This window comes from Canis aureus, chromosome 2 (assembly GCF_053574225.1).
Source record: "Canis aureus isolate CA01 chromosome 2, VMU_Caureus_v.1.0, whole genome shotgun sequence".
Lineage (NCBI taxonomy): Eukaryota > Metazoa > Chordata > Mammalia > Carnivora > Canidae > Canis > Canis aureus.
This window is the reverse complement of record NC_135612.1, coordinates 6,029,569-6,052,412: the sequence shown is the minus strand read 5'-3', so window position 1 is coordinate 6,052,412 and position 22,844 is coordinate 6,029,569. Positions and strand designations below refer to the sequence as shown.

Genomic DNA, 22,844 nt, shown 5'->3' with positions numbered 1-22,844 from the left:
ATTTAAACTGTGTAGTTTAAAAATAAGAATATCGATTAAAAATAAGTTTCTATCTAAAATAGTATAATATAAGCACAATTTTTAAAAGGATTTTAGATTTGTTAAATAGTATTTCATTTGGATTGTATTGTTCCATGAATGTGTGGAGCAGTTCAGCCTAGAGGGTAATATAGTAATGTCATTCCTAAAGGACTGTGATCAAGCAAGCCATCTATCTCTATTCATATCTGTGTCTACATCTATGTCTATCTTCAACTATCTATATAGCTAAATTATTTACTTAAAAGTCAAACTTCTAAAAAAAAGAGTCAAACTTCTTACCATAATGTGCAGATTAATTAAAGGTCAAAAATTTCACCTTAAAAGGAAGTACTGCAAGTCACAATTTTTCTGTATAGAAGCTAAATGTAACTACGTACAGATGATAAAAATAACTGAACTGCAGAATACATTTGACATACTCATTCTTTTTATCCTCTGGACTTAGGACAATACCTTGTACTAAATATGGGCTTAGAATTGTTTGTTTAGAAATAAAGAAAGTTCTGTTATTTTCATCATGGTTAATCCCAATGTCCGTGACAAATATATTAATCATCTTAGAAATTAAATAAGCCCATAGAGGGAAAAATTCATTGTAGAAATTTTTATTGAGTAATAGTAAGAATGGCTTCTCTTTATACCATCCTTTAAAATTTATAGAAAGTAACTTTCACATACAGACTTTGTATGTCTCATAAATTATAAGAGATATGTATACTATATGTATTCATTCTTATTTTGCAGATGACTGTCCTGTGCTTAAAATTTCAAGCCTCCTCTGAGACACAAACTTCCACAAAATAGAGCCTCCAGGTCGTCTGACTCAACCCAAGTAGTTTTACTCTTTCCAGTAACTATTCCCTGCACAACTTCTATCAGCATTTGTTCTCAACACTACCATACACATAGATGCTGTTTCAAAAGTCTTTCTCTGGGATGTCTGAGTGGCTCAGTGGTTAAGACTTTAGCTCAGGTCATGATCCCAGGGTCCTGGGATCGAGTCCCACATTGGGCTCCCTGCAAGGAGCCTGCTTCTCCCTCTGCCTGTGTCTCTGCCTCTCTCTCTGTGTCTCTCATGAATAAATAAATGAAATCTTTAAAAAAGACTTCATTCTCCTGAAATGAACTTCATAAACAAAATAAGGAACCTAAGTACATAATTTCAAAATAATTGATATCATGCTCATTACAGAGAAGAAAATTAAGTAATAATGAAATAATGTGTATTTCTATACATGTATGCTTGAACATGACAATTCTAGAACATATACTGAAGGAATCAGACATTTGCACCAGTATGTAGAATCACTATGAATGCTGACTGGAACAAATTTATTAAGCTGAAAACTCCAAATTCTCAATGGTGAATAATCATTGGTAAAATTCCAAATATAACAAAAACATAAAACAAATTTCAAACATAAAATTTTCTAACCAAATTAGATTTTTAATATATATCTGATATAATACTAGTTGTATTCAGGGAAAATTTACTGTATATTAATGTTCAGCTAACATCACTTTCTAATTATAAATACTTTGCATTTACTTGAATATTAATAGGAGGCATGATTGTTCCTCACAGTGCTCCTAACAACCTCAGCCTTTGCATCTAACATCCCCAGCCTGTGCTCACTACATGCCTTAGAGTGCCCAAATATTATGGCAAGCAACACTGCCCCCTAAATTTCACAATGATCCCTCCTCTATTGTGCACTACTGAACATAACATGGGCATTAGGCAGAGTGACCAGGAGCTTCAGCTGCTTCACATTTCTGCCAATAGATAGTCAACACTGTTAGGACTTCCTATGTTCTCCCTATATTTCTCCCTCAGAGCCTTTCTGCAAATAGTTTGAGGCCCTCTGTCCTGCTTATACTCAAGGAGTCTGCTTCCTCAGGAGAAGGATGAAGAAGGAATAAACCTAGATTTTTTAATCCTAAATTATATATACCTTCTCAAGAAAATAAGGAATTAACTACTTTCACTATCATTCAATAGATTTTCATTTAATATCACAAATTCTGTTATATCAATGCCTAAATGATGAAATAGTTATATAAAAAAAAGATTTCTAATACAAACAACCAAAAGTGCTTACCTATTCATGAGCATCTCCTCAAAGGTCAAAAGCAGAAGCTTTTATTATTAAACTGTGTGGAAGCTAATTCAAGTCCTATGGTCAGAGTTACGGTGACAGGCCAAGATATCACTTGTAGACTGCCAACCGCAGCTTTTGTTATTGCACTTGTCAAAATATCCCAGTGGGATGGAAGATTTATTAGAATTTTCTTTCCAGATAAACCCCTGTTGCGAATCAAATTATTCATTTTGTACTGAATAGTATTTTAAGAAACAATTCTGGAGTTGCTTAGAGATTATTATTAAGACACATGTCATATATTTTTATAACAAAATCAGAATGTCCAAAAACTCAAGTGAAGAAGCAATATGTTTTAAGTTGACTTTTCACTGTTTGATGTTATTTAACTTCCCTATAATTTTATAACTTATTTGCCTCAGGAGCTACAAACCCTACTTATAGTTTGACAATAAGTATCCTTCCTTTTGATGTATGAAAATAGTTGAGAATTTCAATGAAAGATGGATTCATTGGTAATTAGTGGCTAAGAATTCTGAGATTTCCTTCCATATTTTGTATGTGTATCTAACATCTATAACTAGAGAAGCAGAACAAGAAAGTTTAAGCAATGTTAGTAATCTCTATTTGTTACTGGGCCCTTGGGTGTTTCACCAAATGTGATGGATGAAGTAGATAAAAAAGAGAGGCCTTGGGTTCTCGGAGGGAGGATCATCTCACTAGGTAAGTGATGGTCCAGATCTCCCTATGGGTCTTCTCTGAGTGAGGTCTGGAGCCACTGTAACTTTTCACCAGAAACTAAGCAGGTATCCTCAGGCACTGATCTTCTAATGAAGCACAACATTTCTGTAATTTGAATATTTCTATTTTAATTAAATCACAATGGTTCAAATGTGCACACATATACATACAAACATTAATCTGCTGCATTCAGAGGTCTGTGGAAATGAAAAATTAATAATGAGTTGATAAACTTCTAAAAGCTTGTCAAGGAAGGTTTTAAACTGTATATTTCCTTATAAAAAAGAACCATATTGTAATATGGCAATCGGCACTTGTAAAGAACCCTTGAAAATATCCCATAGCTACTCACACAAACCCATTAGTGAAAACAGACTTAAAAAATATGTTTGAAGGCTCTATTGCCCCCACACATATTCAAAAGTGACCCTAAAACAAACATGTGTTTCCCACCTCCTAACTAAATCTCTCTGACACTCCATTTACTTCACTAATCTTAAAAACACACTTTATAAAGTTACAATTCATTATATCTGAGATTGGTTAATATGGAGGACATCTGGGAATGGGTTCACGTAACATCTGGGACACATCACATCATTAGTCAAAAGAAAATGTTGATGAGTCCCTGAGTGCTCAATATGGTTGAACTTCATAGATCCATGGATCACTGCAAGACTGATTTTATATAGGTGAACACACACATAACCCTACACACACACACACACACACACACACACACATTAATCAAAGATCGAGAAAGTAAGAGAAATAGAAAGAATAAAAGAGAGGAAATGAAAAAGAGAAAAATAAAAGTGTGTCTTTTGAAACCTTATATCAGATCATCTTATTCTACTATTTGTGGTTCCTTAGTGAATGTTCACTGTGCATAGAGTAAAATTCCACTTTCCTTACATACCCAGCATAATGCCACATGTCTTGGCTATTCACTTTCTTTGAGACCTCATCACCTGCTACACTTCCCTTGGTGTACTATAGTAGATTAGTAACATTAGCTTTTTTTTTTTTTTTTCCTGAATCTATAATACTTCCAGGTCTTACATCCATTATGACCTTTACACTTGCTATTCCCTTTGCATGAAATGTCTGATACCAAGTTTCCACATGGTCAGCATTTTTATTCAGATCTGATCAAATGTTACCTCTTCAGAGATAGTATCTGCCTAAAATTAACTGTCACCATATCTAAAGTCGCTAATCCTATTCACTCATCCTTTCTCACCATGTCAACCTTGTTTGGTTACCTTCATAACATTTAATGCCATTGAAAATTACCATATTTGCTTAAAAATTTATCTTTCTGTCTCTTCCATGTCGCATCGTAAGCACCATGTGAACACGTACCTTCTTTTACCATCTTAGGCCCCTCAATCTCAAATATAGTAGGCACTCAACAAATAGGTTTAAAAAATTAATAACAGATATATATGAACTGGTTACATATTCCCATGACAAATTATGGCCATGTTTTGTTGACTCCTTAGTCCACTGTATAGTCCTGCAAATGTGGAGGGTTCAGATTCAGCTACATTTGGTCAGACCAAGGGTCATTACTCTTAACAAGAGATCGAGGAATCTACCAATACAGTAAGATAGTGCTAAAAAAGATTGATACTCATTAAAGTCTCCATTTAACTTGCCACAGATTTCAGGGCACCACGAGATAAAACAATGCTGCTGCTGGACTACCAATTTTACTGTCATGGCGTTGCTTGTAGAGAGCTTCTCTGTAGCAACCAAGAGGAGACTACAGAAGAGAACAGAGATTTTTGCCTTATAATTTGCTGTCATAGAAGACAAGAAACTTGTATCTTTTGAATTAGTCATAGTTTTTTTTTGGAAAAAGATTTTGAATAAAAAGGTTCTTCTTTAACAGAGAGGTTCAAAATATTTTACTGAAGCAATGGAAACAAAAGGCCGCAATGTGATAGTTTTGTAAATACATGGCCTTAGAATGTCTTGAAAATAGGAAAGAAACTAAATGCTTTATAGAATCAAAATGGAAAAAAAAAAAAAAAAAAAGCACAGTCCAAAGTTTAGCAAATCAAGAGGAACACTTTGAAGATCTCTCTGCTTTTTACTCTCTTTATTTTCACCAGGGAAATCTGTCTGGAACTCCATAGGACATCTGAGGTCTACTCTCTTTCCTTCCTTGTCTTTTTGAAAGGCCTCAGAAAAACAAATCACCAACAAGATGCATTTCAAACCTGACCTAATTCTGACTAGGCCACAAGAGCATTTCAAGTACATATTTACCCTACAAGATTAATCTCATTTTAAGCAGTTATTCAGACATGTAGATGTCAGTACATTAAAACAAACAAACTCAGTAACTATAATTGCACTTTAAGTTCCTAGACACAGATTGACTATCAAGTGTAAATTTACATATCATGCTCTTAATAATTTGTTTATATTCTTATCACACTTAAAATAAATAAAACCTAATGCATGAAAACTTAACTTTCTGGTCAATAGGATTATTTGTATTTATTTATTAAAGCCAGATTTTTAAAATTTTTGGCTTGTCATGGAGCTAGATACATCAGACTATCTTAGACTATTGTTATTTGCTCTGAATCTGGCCATTTATTTATTTATTTATTTGGAGTCTGACTTTAGTAAGAAAGTTCCAAAATGGTATCTTTCCTAAATATTTATTTGGGGGTAGAGAAGACACATTTGGATGTCCTCAGTAGTTACACTTTCACTTTATATCTGTAAATTGCCATACAGGTTATCATAACAGATCCATGTGTCATTTAATTTCCCAGAGCTTAGTCACCCAGGAGAACATATAAAATTGTACTCATGGACATAAAAAAACTGAAAATAGAACCATGGACTTGAGTGATTCCAATAAGAAGTAGATATCACTGAGCTTATGTCTGATCAATAAGTAGTCACTCTATCTCTCTATGCTACTTAATCTGTATCAGTGACTAACAGAATGACTTAATGAAATAGTCCTAAAATAAATATTTTTGAGATATGTCAAAAATCCTAAGTATTTTTAATATTAATTCTATTTGTAAGATGTGAGAAAAGAAACAAGTATATTTAATGTGCCATTGTTATTACATATTAAGATGTGAATTTAAATACTATTAGAAGCTAGATTAATTTGGAGAGTGACCATTAATGATTTCTACTCCTTCTTACATGATCTTACTTGTTTTAATTCAGTTAACATCTACCATAAATCCATATACAACCCCCTTCCTGTCCATCATCATATCATTTATAATGTCCTGTGTAGGACTCTTCTACTGTGGCGAAATATTTCCTTATCTTTGTCCTAATTTCTAGTTCCTTCATCTCTATCCCTATCATAATATGCACTTGAATTTTGTAATGATTCTCTGAGTGATTTTACAAGTTTTTATTAGCCTGCTGCATGGCAATTGCTCTTCAATCACCGAGGATACAGTGGTTAAAAGAGAGATAATATGTCTGCTTATATGAAGCTTATATTATAGTGGGGAAAGGCAATGAAGAAAGGAAAGGAGAAAAAGTTAAAAAAAAAAAACACCTGGGATCCCTGGGTGATGCAGCAGTTTAGCGCCTGCCTTTGGCCCAGGGCACGATCCTGGAGACCCGGGATCGAATCCCACGTCGGGCTCCTGGTGCATGGAGCCTGCTTCTCCCTCTCCCTCTGTCTATGTCTCTGCCTCTCTCTCTCTCTCTCTGTGGGACTATCATAAATTTAAAAAAAAATTAAAAAAAAAAAAACACCTAATATTAAAAGAGGAAAAGAATGAAATAAGAAAGGAATGGAAAAAGAAAGGAAGAATAAAAAAACAGAAATGTAGGAAAGAATTTTAAAATTACTTGCAGTGTAAGTGCTACATAGATTAATAAATTAATCTGAGGGGAATGACAGTAACTGGTGACTAGTTTAGATTGAATGATGTGGCTACACTTTATTAAAAAAAATCCTAACACTTTTTTAAAAAAGTAGCACTTTATTCAATATTATTATTATTCAATAAGAATATTCTAACAGGGAAGAGAGATCCTGCTCAACTCTGAATCAGAAAAGACAGCTGGGATTTATAGCTAATGAGCAGAGTGAAGGGATCAGTGGATTGGAAATTCTAAGGGGAGACGCCAAGGGTAGGAGGATTCTTGTTAACTGACCTGATAAAATTCTTGCTGAAGGCAGGACAAGGTGATCAGATATCAAAGATAAGGGATTCTCTCTAAACTGGCTTAGCAGGATTCTTGCTAAAACTGAGGTTGGCAGGCCAAGCAAGGACTGGGGCCAAAGTCTAGGACTAGTTGAGGGGAGGGCTTTCAAAAGTCTGTCTAAAGTTTGATCAAGGAGAGTGTCTTTGTCAACCTCTTTCTGGCTCAATTTAAATTAAATTAGTTAAGATAGAGCTTAATTTTCTTAAAGGCTTTATTGATTTATTCATGAGAGATACAGAGAGAGAGAAGCAGAGACACAGGCAGAGGGAGAAGCAGGCTCCCTGCAAAGAGCCAGAGGTGGGACTTGATCCCAGACCCTGGGATCACACCCTAAGCGGAAGGCAGACACTCAACCGCTGAACCACTGAGGCGTCCCAAGATAGACCTTAATTTGAGTTCCAAATTTCAGTTAAAGGCCAGGTAAGCAAATAACAATGATAAGAACATTACAGACAAAGAAAACAACTATGATAAATGCTCCGTAAAAACTAGGTTGGCTTAATGGAGAAAGTAAAAAATAAAAATCTATTCAGCTAGAGCAAAGAGACTCAGGTAAGCAATGTCTATAAAACCAGGACAAATAGTTTGGACAGATTTATTACATGTCTTGGGAAAATAATCAATAGGAATTGAGTCAAATGTAGGGATTTCAGGAAAATAAAAAATCAGGAATATCTTCTAGGTGAGTTAGGGACAAATGGGGCTAGGCAGGGCTAGGTAGGGGGCCACGGAAGTAGGCTCACAAAAATCCCCAAAACGCTAAGGTGTAAGGAAACCAGAGATACAGGAACCAACCAAACCACCCTGCTCCAGATGTGGGCGGGGAGGGTGTCTTTTTTATGACAGTCATCTGTGACCAACAAAGAATAACCAGACCCCAAAGAAGAAGAAGTAAGCCATTAAAGATGTTTAATGGCTTAAACATCTAGTCCTTACTCAATGGTGACATCAGTAGGTAATGCTAAAGGATTTAGAATCCCTGATTGGCTTCCAATAAAAGACCAAGCCTACGTACGAGCCCTCAGTGTCAACCCTGCCAGGACCTCCCTCACTCATGAGAGCTTTCTCTGTATCTTAATAAACTTCTATCGCTTTATTCACCTTCTGTTGTTTGCGAGATTCATTCTTCAACTCCATGAGACAAGAACCAAGCTCTCCTGTGTCATAAGTTGTCTTGAAGAAAACTTGGTGAAGGGTGGGAACATTGGCTGAGGTTGGGAGACTGTAGAGGAAGCAGATACGCAAGGAAATACTGGGTTTTATTAAGTTCAAGATGCTACTTCATATCCTAATGGGCAGGTCAGTTGGCATTTAAAGATACCAGTCTGGATTTTATGGGTGTGTCCAGGGTTTCAGATGCATGACAAATAGATTTCATTTAAAATCTTAGAATCGAATGATGTCACACAGAGAAATCAAGAGGACACAGGACAAAGATTCTAGGGCAGTCTGACATTTAGATGTCAAACCCAGAAGAGAGGCAGGCAAGAGAGCATGAATAAGTGTGTGCTGTGAGGTAGAATGAAATTCAGAAGGATGTGGCATCATAGAGGGTAAGAGAAGAATGAATTTCACAAAGGAGCAAGAGGTCAATTACACTGATTTCTCCTGAGAGATTAAATAAAATTCCATTGGAATTTCTACTATAGTAATCGCGATGGGTTTATTAGACTAGAATCTATATAAAGGATTCAGGGAAAGGTTAAGAATTTATCCCATTATTCCATGAATCTGTATCGTGGAATAGAGACATGGTGTGGTAGCTACAGGAAGATGCAGAATCAATGGAGAGTATTAATTTTTAAGAAGAGAAATAGCATATGTCTGTTTGCTAATGGGAATGATCCAATAAAGTGGGGAAAATTAATGAATTAGACTAAAGGGGAAATGTTTGAGGCGAGACTGGTTAAGATCTAGAATGGCTAGCCCTAGACAGGATTGAAGTCCATCTATCATCACCTAAGGAAAGGGAGAGATTAAGGAAACAGACTAGCAAATTTGTTGGTGGAAAGATTAGGTAGGTTTTGTCAGATGATCCTATTTTAGATGAAGTTCATCAGCTGCAGTTAAGGAGGATGTGTCTAGGTTTAAGAATTCAGAAGACACTGTTATATAAAAGCATAGAAAATCAACATATCTGAGAACTGGTATGATAATCGGGTGATTTTGAGTGAATATGACTCACACTGAACCCTTGTTACAAATTCCTATATATTTATATGTGTGTGTCAGGGAGGTCTTGTTGTTCTGATATTCATTAGTAAGTATACCAAAATTTTTAAAAGCAGTTTTCTTATTTTAGGAACTAAGCCTGTGTTTGAGTAGTGGCATAAATATATAGAGGACAAGGCCTAGCATCTACCAACTGTGGCGGGTTAATCTGAAATTAAGAGTAAAATTACAAGGAGATCTATGGGGTCTACTATAGGATCAGAAACAGAGATATGTGTACAAAAATATTATAAATGAATTTAAAACGTTTAATTGAAGAAATAATTTTATGGAAACATAAATGAGAAAGTCTATCATTTTTCTATCATCTATCCATCATCTATTATTTAGTGGGGAAAAAAAAAAAAAACCCACAAAGATTTCATGCTATTTGATGTGGGTTTTGAAGCTTCAAAAGAAGAATGGTATGAAAAAGAATAAAGACATGACTCAGTTCCTCTCTCTGCATTCTTAACAGGTCAGAACTATTCCACATTTGTTATTTTAGTTGAGTTGCTATTACTTCTATGCTAATAATTTCTATATTCTTAGCTTTGTCCTTAAGCTCTAACTTTATAATTTCAGCTCTCTAGAGTAAATTTGCACTTGAAAGTTTCATTTTTATCTTAAAATAAAAACATCTAAAATATGATTGATCATGTTATTCCATAACTAAGATCATCTACCTGCATTCTAAATCTCTTCATCCTAACACTATTTCCTCATTCCTGGAACTGAAAAAATAAGATTACTGTTTAATTCTTGCTCAAGATGACAACTTCTATCCAGTTAAACCTTAAGGCTTTGAAGTCTTCCTAGAAATATTTTATGAAATGTTGCTGGATTTCTTCAACTTCCTAGAATGCCCTTTTATTCACTCTAAACTTAATTAATGCTGTTTCTTCAAATATGGTCACCTACATGATCCACTTCTCTTTCAATCCAGTCAGCATATCACCATCAAGTTTATCTTCTGTAATCTGTTTAATTTTATTTATGCCTTCTTAACAAGTCAATAATTTATCCATAAAATTACTATTTGGGTAATTACATTCTTTTTTCTGAAGTAATGTACAATATAGTGAGCAATGATGCCTACACGAATGCTTCTGTTATCAGCTTGATGAGTCTATATTTAATCCTGAATCCTGAGTTTATATTTAATCCTGAGTTATACTGAGTCCTGGAGAGTCACTCCTACATTTTTTACCAGGGAAATAACATTATCTTATTATATTTTAGTAAGTCTCTCTGGGAACAGAAAAAAAAATTATACTGGAGAACAGCAAAATAAAAGTTTTGCTAAGATACAAATACAATATCTCAGAAAAAAATGAAAAGAATATGGAAAAGTTAATACCTTTAAGAATCTTAAATGTTAAAAATCTTCTTTTCCATTTAACAAATGCAATATTCTATATCTCTGTCCATTCCTTTGATAAGTATACTGTTGTTGCTTAGTCAGTTGCCTCTGTGCCACTTTTCAAATATAAAGTAAGATAATATGGGCTTTCTCATTAGACTTTGCATCAAATTCCTTAGGGTATTACCAGACTGGAGAGGGTTTTCTGCAGTGCCTAGAGTAAGTGCCAGCAAGTAGGAGCCCCTGTGGTATTGTTACCTCTTTAAGCAGTAGATAATGAAGCCATTAATTCATTTATGCGACATCCATGTTACACTCTACAGTGATATGTACTACACATTTTAATATAACTGTTGAGTGCAGTATCAATTTTTATTCCCTCGCATTTCTACCTAGGAAAAGAAGTTGGAAATCTTCCATTCATAAATCTGGTAATTTGTGTATACTGCCTTATACAGAAATTGCACAAAATGCTTAACTTCTGTTGCAAACAGAAACTAAAACAATAGCTTTTCTCTATCATGGTGAAAGCTAAATTGAATCCTAAGTAAGGTATTTATTAAGCAAAACATAGAAACAGGAATAATGCAGGTATAATTCTGTTATTATAGAATGTATATAATTCTACAGTTAGTCTGTGCTTGTTTTTTCAATGGTAAATATAGAAAACATTTTGTAAATGGATTAAAGTTTGAAAAATAAATTCCAACATAGATATGTTTTACTTTTTTCTTTTTTAAATTTTTTTTAAATATTTTTTAAAAGATTTTATTTATTTGAGATAGGAAGAGAGAGAGAAAGAGACAGTATGCACATATGAGGGGGGTGGGGCAGAGGAGGAGGAAGAAGCAGACTCCTCTCTGAGGAGGGAGCTCGATCTCAGGCCCCTGGGATCATGACCTGAACCAAAGGCAGACGCTTAACTGACTGAGCCCCTATTTTACTCTTTTCTATAATTAATCTCTTCGTTATGCTTTTGTTAGGCTAGAATACTGGCAAACACATAATTTTACATGAAAATTTGTTTAATATAAAAATATGTAATCAAGTTACAGATAGCATCATATTTGGCAATAGTAACGTGTAACAACATCAAATGACAGCCTAAGTTAATATTTGCATCTATCTTAATCATTGAATCATTTTACTTGTTATGCACAAATCATTGATTCTAAGGATTAAATAATATCAACAACAGATTCAATGCTAAATACATATACATGTACAAACCACATGCATACCATATTGTTAAAATGACACTTTTCAAAAATTAAATAGATTTCTTTGGGCTATACAAAAACAAGATATATATTCTCTTTATTCTGCAAACATACAATATGAAGAGACACCAAAATAGTGAATTGAAAAAATAAACAATGACAGTAGTCACTAACTGAGACCTGTTAACAGGTATTGAAAATTAGCTACTGACCCAAGTTAAGATAGTCTCAAAAGATCAAACTGATGTTTCATCCTCTCTGATCCTACACTTACTATCTAGTTACTCTTTTTCTCCTCCAGATTCACTCTTGACCTTTTTTCCACCAAGCACTGTGGTCTAGAGTTCTGAACCTTGTCACACTACATCAATAGGATCCCTTTGCTTTCTGGCTTCTCTCTGGGTATGACTAATAAGATGCACCCAAAGGAGAACCAAAGACCCAAGATATTCTTGTCTTAGTTCCTTCGCCTCTGGCCCACTGTGGATTGGCATTGTCTGCACTCCTCTATTTAAGACCACAGGTTCTGTATCATGGCTATCTCCTAATAGCTACCAGCTTTCCCTGAGTTTTGATAGCTCCTGCTGCTGCTTCTTTTTTTTTTTTTTTCATGAGTAGTTATGGTCATTGGTTTCTCTCCATTGTTAGCCCGAAAGTACTCCATGATTCTTGATTTCCATCAACCTATCTCACACCTTTGTAATCAGTTATTTTATTAAAATGTAATCATTTATCTTTTCTCCCCTTTTATTCGCCAACCCATTATCTTCTGGGATGCTGACACATAAAATAACTAAATGGCATGAATTTGGTGTTTAAAATAAATTAACAATGGCAATATAGAGTAAAGAAGATATAATCAAAACATCATGACAAACTAGTTATTTACATTAAAACACAAATACCTCTAGTTCCTCTGTTTGGCTTCCATACTTTATCCTTCCATTGTCTTATTAAATTAACATACAAATACTTGTGAAATACCAAACAAGAGAATGAGACTATGATAATAAGAATTATAGATTTCTTGCTTTAATTACGAAGGGAGGACTGATGCGATCAGATTTGCATTTTTTAGGTCTCTGACAGTTGTATTGAAAGTAGATAGAGAAAGCAATGAATGGATGTGGAGAGACAGGTGAGGAGATCAGTACATTTGGACGGGAAAATTCTATCATTATCCTTATATTATCACTACTCTAGCTTGGCCATTTTAATGTTTTTTTTAATTTTTATTTATTTATGATAGTCACAGAGAGAGAGAGAGAGAGAGGCAGAGACACAGGCAGAGGGAGAAACAGGCTCCATGCACTGGGAGCCCGATGTGGGATTCGATCCCAGGTCTCCAGGATCGCGCCCTGGGCCAAAGGCAGGCGCTAAACCACTGCGCCACCCAGGGATCCCCATTTTAATGTTTTAATGAGAATTTCCTCATTTTATGTTTCTTATTTTACTTGGCTTTCTTAATTCTTTATTTTTTTTCCCATATCTTCAATGAAAAGTTCCTTAATACTTTGTGTGTCAGAGTTCCCCATGAGAAACTGATGAAAACATTGCTGTTCTTTTGTTCAGAAAATGATTAATGAATGCACATACACAAAAAAATTCTCCACTCAAGATTTAGAGGATTCTTAGCCAAAATTCATACATAGACTTATAAGCAAACAATATATGAACCACAAGGGAACAATTTGGTAAATATTCTCACTAGATAACTAGAATCCGGCTTATGCTACTGTTTTAATGTTTATATCATAAAAATAATCTGAATTAATCAGGGATGTAAATATATAACATATAAAAGGTAAAAAAAATGGGTAATAATTTGAAAAATATTAATGGATCTTTGCTGATATACTTTTTTGCTAGTTAGCCTGAGGCATTCAATTTTTTTAAATGTCTGTGTTTTTGCTTAGTTTGTTTTTGATAAGGCAGGTAAGGGAGAGAGGAAGGGAATGCTTTAGAATTATTTTAATAGCAATGAAGAGAAAAATATGTTAAAATTCTGATACAACAGGATTTTTAATCCCTCAATATGATTAAATTTTTCCTTCTTTTTTTTTTTTTTTTTTTGAGAAAGCATGTATGTGAGCAGGGCTGGGGGTGCAGGGGGAGAATCTTAAGCAGGCTCCACACCCAGATCTCACAACCCTGAGATCATGACCTGAGCCAAAAATCAAAAGAGTAGGATGCTTAACCTACTGAGCCACTCAAATGCCCCCAATTAACATTTTTAAATACAGAAATTCTTACATCTAAAGTCCTATTTTATGGGGCACCTGCTTTGCTCAGTGGTTGAGCATCTGCCTTTGGCTTAGGTCGTGATCCTCTCGGCCTGATGCTGGGTTCCTGGGATTGAGTCTCGCTTCAGGCTCCCTGCGGGGAGCCTGCTTCTCCTTCTGCCTATATCTCTGCCTCTCTCTCTCTGTGTCTCTCATGAATAAGTAAAATATTTTAAAAAATGAATAAAGTCCTATTTTACAACACTACTATATACTTTTTAAAACCATACGTGTCGAGAGAGAAATGATTCTGGATTTCTCTATCCTATTAATTCAACACTGTATGAATCACATCAATATTTATTTATTTATTTATTTATTTATTTATTTATTTATTTATTTATTTATCTATCTATCTATCTATTTATGTATTTATTTATTTATTTATTTATTTATTTATTTATGAGAGAGGGTGAGTGAGAGAGAGAGAATGTACAAGCAGGGGGAGAGGTAGGGGGAAGTAGACTCCCCACTGAGCAGGGAGCCCTTAACCGACTGAGCCTCCCAGCGCCCCCCATATCAACTTTCAGCCTCAATGTAGGAAGGATAGATTTTTTTGCCCATAGTATAAGCCATGAGGGCCTTCGCCCTAGGGAAAGAAGATATAAAATCAATCCCAATTAAGAATGGAAGGTAAAAAACACCAGAATTTCTTATAGCAAGGGTGATTATATAAGAAAGAATGGAAAGAAAAGAGAAGGAAAGACGCACATGGAAGTGATCTCTGCTCTTTGGTCTTTGGTGCAATGTGATAAAGGTGTGTGTTAGGTTACTTAAGAAAAATGGCAAGTATAAGGGATCTTGTCTGAATTCAGATTTTTTGTTTTAGGCTCTTGAAAGAGATTTGTTATAGGCTCTCCAGAGCAGTCTGAATAGTGGGACATCAAAATAAAATAGTTGATACACTATTTCAAGACTAGGAGGTCTTGAGTTTTTCTTTTTCTCTAGTTCCCAGGATTCACAGAAGGGACCAGGATGTTCTGATTATCCCTGTGGGAGGCATGGTATTTAGCTGAGGGCCTCTTACCAGATAATATGCCATAAGGGAATTTCCACCATCAGGTATAAAGTAGTGGTTTAATGGAGGGCAGCAGAGCAGAAAACCTGAGCTGGGTACTATGTGAACTTAAGTTAGAACTTAAAACAAAACAAAACAAAAAATAGCACTAGTTAGAGAAACAAAAACAAATTGGACCAAAGACTTTCCAAAGAGGCCATAGCATAATACGAAGCAGAGAGAGAGAGAGAGAGAAAGAAAGAGAGAGAACAGACCATGAAATCCTTCTGTTTCAACTTTTAGAAACTAATTTTGACCTAATTCTCAGGAAAGAAACTAGTCACAATAGATACCAGGCCTGAGAACAGTTCAAGAATATTAAGCACAAATCAGAGGCACTTTCTCTCCCTCAACCAATGGGACCCAAGAGAGAGCTTAACTTGGAGAAAAGAGGGGTTCTTAAAGACTGAACATTAATCTAAAAGAGTTACTTAAAAAGAACGCTCAAACTGCAGGATCAAACTAAAATTACTGGAGTCAACCACAACTTATATTTTCTTATACTGAAATAAATTAGAATAGTTTCAGGGAAATGAAGAAATAGTATTTTTGCTTCACACTTTGTAGTAGTATGGATAAATACATCTCTGAATGTACTTACATGGTCTACAACACACTAAAATAATGTCTTTTTTTTTTTCTGTTGAGTGAACAGTTCTGATCATAAAAGAATTTAGAGGAGAAAATCTATTTTACTAGAACAAGAAATTTGACTAAATGTAACAGAATGTCTACCTGAGACTGATCCATGCACATGCCCACTCTCTACCCTGGGAATGAGGCATCTATCTTATGATAACAGCTTTATGAGTCAAAAAACATAAAAGAAACATAGTAATTAGAAGTAGAATAATGCATAGTTTCATTAGTTCTTTTTTTATTTGTTTCACTAGTTCTTTTTTTTTTAACTTTATTTATTTTTTTTAATTTATTTTTTATTGGTGTTCAATTTACTAACATACAGAATAACCCCCAGTGCCCGTCACCCATTCACTCCCACCCCCCGCCCTCCTCCCCTTCTACCACCCCTAGTTCGTTTCCCAGAGTTAGCAGTCTTTACGTTCTGTCTCCCTTTCTGATATTTCCCACACATTTCTTCTCCCTTCCCTTATATTCCCTTTCACTATTATTTATATTCCCCAAATGAATGAGAACATATAATGTTTGTCCTTCTCCGACTGACTTACTTCACTCAGCATAATACCCTCCAGTTCCATCCACGTTGAAGCAAATGGTGGGTATTTGTCATTTCTAATAGCTGAGTAATATTCCATTGTTTCACTAGTTCTATCTTGATTTAAAAAACTGGGAAGATATTTGGGTAGAGTTTGTACAATATGATGCAATATGATTTAATTAAAGATAAAATCTAAATTATATACAAAAAATGAAGCTTCATAATTAAAGATGCTTAAATAAGTCATATATCTATTGATTTTTATGGCTTTTGTTTTATTTTGGTTTCCTTCCACTGAACTTGTTTGAAGTCACCCAAGATATCAGTTCCCATAGTTGCATATCCATATTACATCTCACTTGATTTACCATCATACACTACTACCAAGAAACATCCATGGATTGAAAAATGGTAGATTATTTTCTTTCCCTGCTAAAAGCACTTAATCTGTTGCTTATGTGCTCTCACTTTCCCTTTAGGATCACCCAGAATGGGTGGGCCTACTGGCCATGATTTGACTGCAATACTTTCTAACCTTTACATAAAATTTAATGTGGTATTTGACACTAAAATGTGGCCTTCTTATGAATACATCACATAGGCATTTCATGTTTTACCATTTGTTTATGTGATGTGCTTGTGCAATGAGTCCTGAACAGAAGGTTTATCAACAAAAACCAGAATTGGCTACAGAAAATGGGAATATGAAGTGACAAAGGGTTTGAAAAGGAGTATCCTGACATGTTCTATTCCCATAATGCCCACTCGACCTAGATTACATCTTCTATTATTTTACCTGCTTTCTCTCATGAATCCACAGAAGCCAGAAACTTGGTTTAATTCCCTTCTGTATAGCTCCTGATTATATAACATTCACCCTCTCCGGGAGAACATGTATTAATTTCAAAATTTTGAAGATGTTCTGATGCAGAACAAAACTTTGCCATATAGGTACTTCGGCTTAACCTAAGTACATTGTCATCAGTTGCAAAATAGCTTCTGAAGGTTAAGTCTCTTTAGAACACACAAAAAACGAGAATAGGGGCACTCTGGAAATAAATGGGCTTCAGCTCAAATATTTTCCAATCAGGGAACTGAAAGAAAAGAAAGAAGACAGTCTCTCATCTCACTAGCACAGCTTTATCATGCTATCTTGAGGACTGAGAGAGAAACGTGGAAATTCAGGGAAATCTCTCTTTGGCCCTATAATCCACTGTTCCAGGGGAGATGGCATTACCATCGACTGTTCAGTAGAGCTTTTTGTGTCTGCTTCAGTAAAGAAAAGCACCTGCGTCTCTATTACCACTACACTTCAATTATACATTTATTATACTATGGATTTGACAGGCTATGTTAATTGAATTGCTGTCATGTTGTCTTCTCCACTAAAGTATAAAAGAATATCTTTAAGAGGGGGAAAAATATCTTTTCACTTTTCTTATTAGTAGTATTTAGCAAACTAAGTACATACTCAGCAAATAACTGTTTAAATGAATAAGTGAATGAATTCAATTTTTGTTATTTTAATAAGAAACATGTATCTAGCATTCTATGTCACCGGTTTATGTGACTTTTAGGACCCCAGCCCCTTGGTAAGTTGAAGACAGCCTCTTCTCGTTCTTTTCTTTAACTTTCTCAGTAAATATTAATCATTGAATTTAGAACACAGTATTTGAAGACTGTCCATAGTATATATTATGGTTGCAAAGATACCATTCTTGACCTCAGTGTTCACAATGTCATTTATGTACCAAAGAAACAGGATTTACAAATAAAAGGAAACACTGGGCAGCCCGGGTGGCTCAGCGGTTTAGTGCTGCCTTCAGCCCAGGGCGTGATCCTGGAGACCCGGGATCGAGTCCCATGTTGGGCTCCCTGCATGGAGCCTGCTTCTCCTTCTGCCTGTGTCTCTGCCTCTCTCTCTCTCTCTCTCTTTGTGTGTATGTGTGTGTGTGTGTCTTTCATGAATAAATAAATAAATCTTTAAAAAAATAAAATAAATAAAATATAAAATAAAATAATAAAATAAAAGGACACACTAAATCAAACAATTTAATTCCTATTGAAGCTCCTTTATTCTACATTTTCCTTGACACAGCCAATTGACTGCTGTGTTTCCTGTTATGGCATTGTATGAAATTCCATTTTCAGTTTTCTGGCACCAGTCTATAGTAATTCTTTGATTCTGTATACTAAACATATATTCTAAATGTCAAGGTGGTTCAGGTTTGTTATCATAGCAATGACCTTTATGCCCTTAAAGCACTTTTTAAATAAAGGAACAGAAATCTTACTGATATCATGTATGCACACATGTTTTTTGGTGTCAGTCTAAGAGGCAGCAGAAGTGCATGTAGCCCATATGTATACCCTTTCTTTGTTTCCTTGAAGGAAGAGGTGGGATTTAGCCTGTCAGTGACCTCTGTGATGTGGTTACAGTGAAATCTGTATGCAATGTGACTGGAACATCTGCAATTTTTTTCAATAACAATTATAAAATTAAATCTTGACTATTTTTTTAGGGTGCCCACTTCAGGACCATACTAAAATTGTTACTTGCTTCTCTGAACTAGTTCTTTACCATGTAAATACCATTTACTAGTGCTGAGGGCCACGGCCATCTTTGTAAGTCTAGCTCTGTTCATAATATTCCATATTTCAAGTGTCTGTCAAATATTTCTGGTCCCCAAAAGACAATAATTATTGAGCCTGTATGCAAGACCCTCTATAATCGCCCTTCTACTGTTTTGTTCTCATTTTTCTTTTTCTATGCAACAGCACCCAACTCCAACCTCCCTGGCCTACTGTTCACCACACATGCATTTCATCTCTCTGCCATCATATACCAACAACACTTAATCTTTGTATTTTAAAAGTATCCTATGCCTGTTTGTCCAATTTTTATTATTCTTTGAATATCCATTGTTTTTTTCCACCTCTTCCATGAATCTTTCATTACCCTGAACTTTAAGCTATTACTTGTTCCTATGTTTGACTTTGGAACTGTTGTTTTGTTTGCTTTGACTGGCATATGTTTAAATAAATTTGTTAGGTTCTGAATTACTTTATATGTACCTTATACATGCTGAAACCATTCTCCCCTACACACAGCTGCTCACCAAGACACTAAATCAACAATAATACATCTCTGAGGTGAATGACAGAGATTAGTGTTGCTTTCGAAGGTTTGAGTATCCTCTCCAGGATAAAGGTAATGAGTATCACCTATGCACTCAGGAAAAATACTACAGCAGGGCCTGCAGTTTGTCCTACAAACCCTTCTGTAGAAACCTTGTCCAGAAATTGTGATAAGACCACCACCACATATTTAAGTAAAAAATGAAAGAAAAAGAAAAAATGAAAGAAAATATTCTGGAGTATAATCAGTTATTTTATATAAAATATGTCATTGACTTGGAGAAAAAATGTGTTATATTTTTTCCTCTGTATCTCTTCTGTTGCATTTATGCTCTTCTGTTACATTTGTACTCTTTGACATGTATTTTAGTAAAATCTTAACAAAATGGAACAGCTATCATGATGTTTTAGGCAATTTTATTATTTCCAGTCTATAAAAATGTTCTGATATTTAACTCAGAAATTATGCTTGAGTCTCTGTTCACACGTTTCTTTCTTTGACCAGTAAAGTCCGAATTAGACATTTTGAGATATAAAAATCATAAAATAGGGAATTTGAGACTATCATGTTCATAATTACATTAAAAGGAAAAACAAAAATGCACGTGGAATACTTTGAAAATCAACCAGCAGCACTTATAAACACTCAAATATAAGTTCTAATAATTCAGAAAATCTAGGTAAAGCCAAGACCTAAGGAAATATTTAACTCAAGGAGAATTACTGTTCAAAGATGAACACCCAAAAAAGCGTTACCCACTGCTATGTTAGCTGATAACTCCAAGTTACTCCCTTACCCAGCAAATTGCCCTTAGATGAATGAGTGCTGCATTGTTTTAGGACTCTTAGCTTCCTTTTTCCTGTTCTGAGGCAGCCTTCAGCCAACTAACTGCTGCAAGGGTATAAAAAATTCTCCTCTTGTTTCAAGGTGGTACTAACTCCATGGTACAATTTATGCTTCAGCACGTTCCTGCATGATCAAACTGTAGCTAGTCTCCAGCTAAAACAGCGTTCTTACTTGTCTTCTTTTCCTTCTTCTACCTGCGTCCCTCATTCCCCTTCTACCGAGAATACTCTCCCCCACTACAGCAATTGACCAAGATTCCCCACCCCAGGCTCTACTTCCATGGAGCCTTACCTGATGTAAGTCTTTGGCACAAGCTTTATAGTAAGCCAGTCAAAATTACCAGACTGACATGACATAGTTCTTTGACATCCAGAATGGTATCAGATTATAGGAACAACTCGGTTTGGAATAGATATTTATTTCCTCTAAGACTTTTGATATTATCAGAATCCAAAAGTAAGGAGCAGGTTCCTACAATCTTTACTTTTGATTAATTTTTAGCATTCAGAACTTACTGAGAAGGAGTATTATGACATTCAAATATCAGTTTTCTTGAAGTAAGCCTTCTCTAAATTTTTTTAGTTCTACAACTGTGTCAGGTCTTCTATTATGGGCAATTTGCAGATGAATATTGTAACGACTGTTATTATTAATCATAAAATGTTTTAATCAAAAAACTCTTAAGAACAAATCAGAATATATAAAGGAGGGGGAAAAAGCAGAAAAACACCAGATTAAAATTAAGAGAAAAAAAACGCAACCACAGCTGCAACTAGAACTGAAGGCATCATGATTACACCCACTGCATGAAAACCAAAAGTCTTTTATCTCAACAAAATTTTTGCTTTGTTCTTTCCTCTTTGTTCTAATACAACATGATGTCAACAGTCTTTGAAAACTGAGCAAAAATCTATTATTAACTTGAACTTCCAGCTCTGAAGGAAACAAAATAATGAGAATTTTACCTACACAAGAACTACTATAAAGGCTTTATAGTCTCTCTAGAATTTTATTTTTTATATCACATTTCTACATCCTCCACGGAAATGTGCATTACTGACCTATAATGAAATCAGTTATTAGATCTTTAAAAATATGTCTGTTATTTATATATCAATAAAATAAAGCATCAGTACTAGAAAATACTATTCTCTACATTAAATAATCCTAAATTAAATTGTTTAATATTCTTTTCCTTTACTAACTAATTAAGGCATTTGTTAAACTTGTATAATTTTAAGGTAACAAGGAGAACCTAATGGAGTTCTATTGAATTTTTTCCCATTAAGTTAACATTATAGACTTTTAATGAATGTCTTAATTAGATACTCTTATTAACAGGGTTGATGCACAAATGAAAATCAGTCTCAATATATGCACTATACCTCATTAGCATTCACTGCAAGACACTGACCAAAACCTTCTTAATTAAAATTTTGTCTAATCCTCCTATGTATAACTGCCCATTCAACAATGCATGTGTTTTCAGAAACACACTATTAAATCAACAAAGAAATAGCATTTGAACTTAAATTTTATAAATTTGCACTTCTTTGATGCCTACTTTTCCTTGTGTCCTCCAATCTCCACATTATCTCTTCATCCCATTTAGTATATATACAACAGCTAATTTTGTACCTTGCTTTTAATATAACTCATATTTTGCCTTCCTTTCATTGCAAGTAAGTTAACGTTTTTCACTTGCTTCTTTCTCCTTCATTCCTCAACGTGCTTTGATCTAACCTTTGTCCAATCATGCTAATCGCTATTCTCATTATGGCCATTCTGATCTTTGTAGTGACACCAGGATTAGCAGACACTTTTCCTCTTTTCTTTATGTGATCTTTCTTAGCCATTGACCTAATTCTGATGAATTTCCTGGAACTTTATTTTTCTTTACCTCTGGATACTTTATTTTCTGAGTCCCCATTTATCTTTGTGGCTATTACTCCTCACATTTCAATTGTATGTAATGGAACTGACAGTATATATATGTGTATTTTCCTGATGACTGTCCTCTCAGTCCTCCATTCTTCTACTCAGGGGATCTCATCAGCATCTATAAACTAAATATCAAATACAAACTGATTTATTCATTCAACATATATTTACTGAATACCTAACTAGGGAAGATACTTTACTATGTGCTGGAAACACAGTAGTAAGCAAAGCAGACATCGTCTTTGCCTCTCATGAAGCTTATATTCTAAACTTCAGAAAAGAATGATAATTAGCAAATTATATCTAGTACAAGCTTCTATGTGGGCTTAAAATGTGTATATCTATCTGCGTACTATAAATAGCTCCTGGGATATTTCATAGCTACTCAAATTCCACATGTTGAGAGCATAATTATCATCTGCTTATATTATTCTGCTCCTCTTTCTATTTATCTCACCTGAGTTTCATCAAGGTCCATAAATTTTTTCAAAAAAGAAATTTAGGAAATATC

General features: G+C 34.7%; 2 long non-coding RNA genes across 15 annotated transcripts in view; one reads left to right on the top strand and one right to left on the bottom strand.

Annotated features, from left to right (window-relative positions):
• Positions 1–8,593, bottom strand: part of LOC144292324 (uncharacterized) — a 60,088-nt gene extending 51,495 nt beyond the window's left edge. The window contains exon 1 of one of the 2 annotated variants that reach the window (XR_013359775.1): positions 8,199–8,593. This is a non-coding gene — a long non-coding RNA (uncharacterized LOC144292324). The remainder of the gene's footprint in view (positions 1–8,198) is intronic. The other variant, XR_013359776.1, reaches the window with a different exon arrangement.
• Positions 8,505–22,844, top strand: part of LOC144292330 (uncharacterized) — a 148,975-nt gene continuing 134,635 nt past the window's right edge. For 8 of the 13 annotated variants that reach the window (XR_013359794.1, XR_013359800.1, XR_013359789.1 and 5 more), the window contains exon 1: positions 8,506–8,650. This is a non-coding gene — a long non-coding RNA (uncharacterized LOC144292330). Of the gene's footprint in view, positions 8,651–22,844 lie in introns of all 13 variants that reach the window. The other 5 variants (XR_013359778.1, XR_013359777.1, XR_013359781.1 and 2 more) reach the window with 1 other exon arrangement.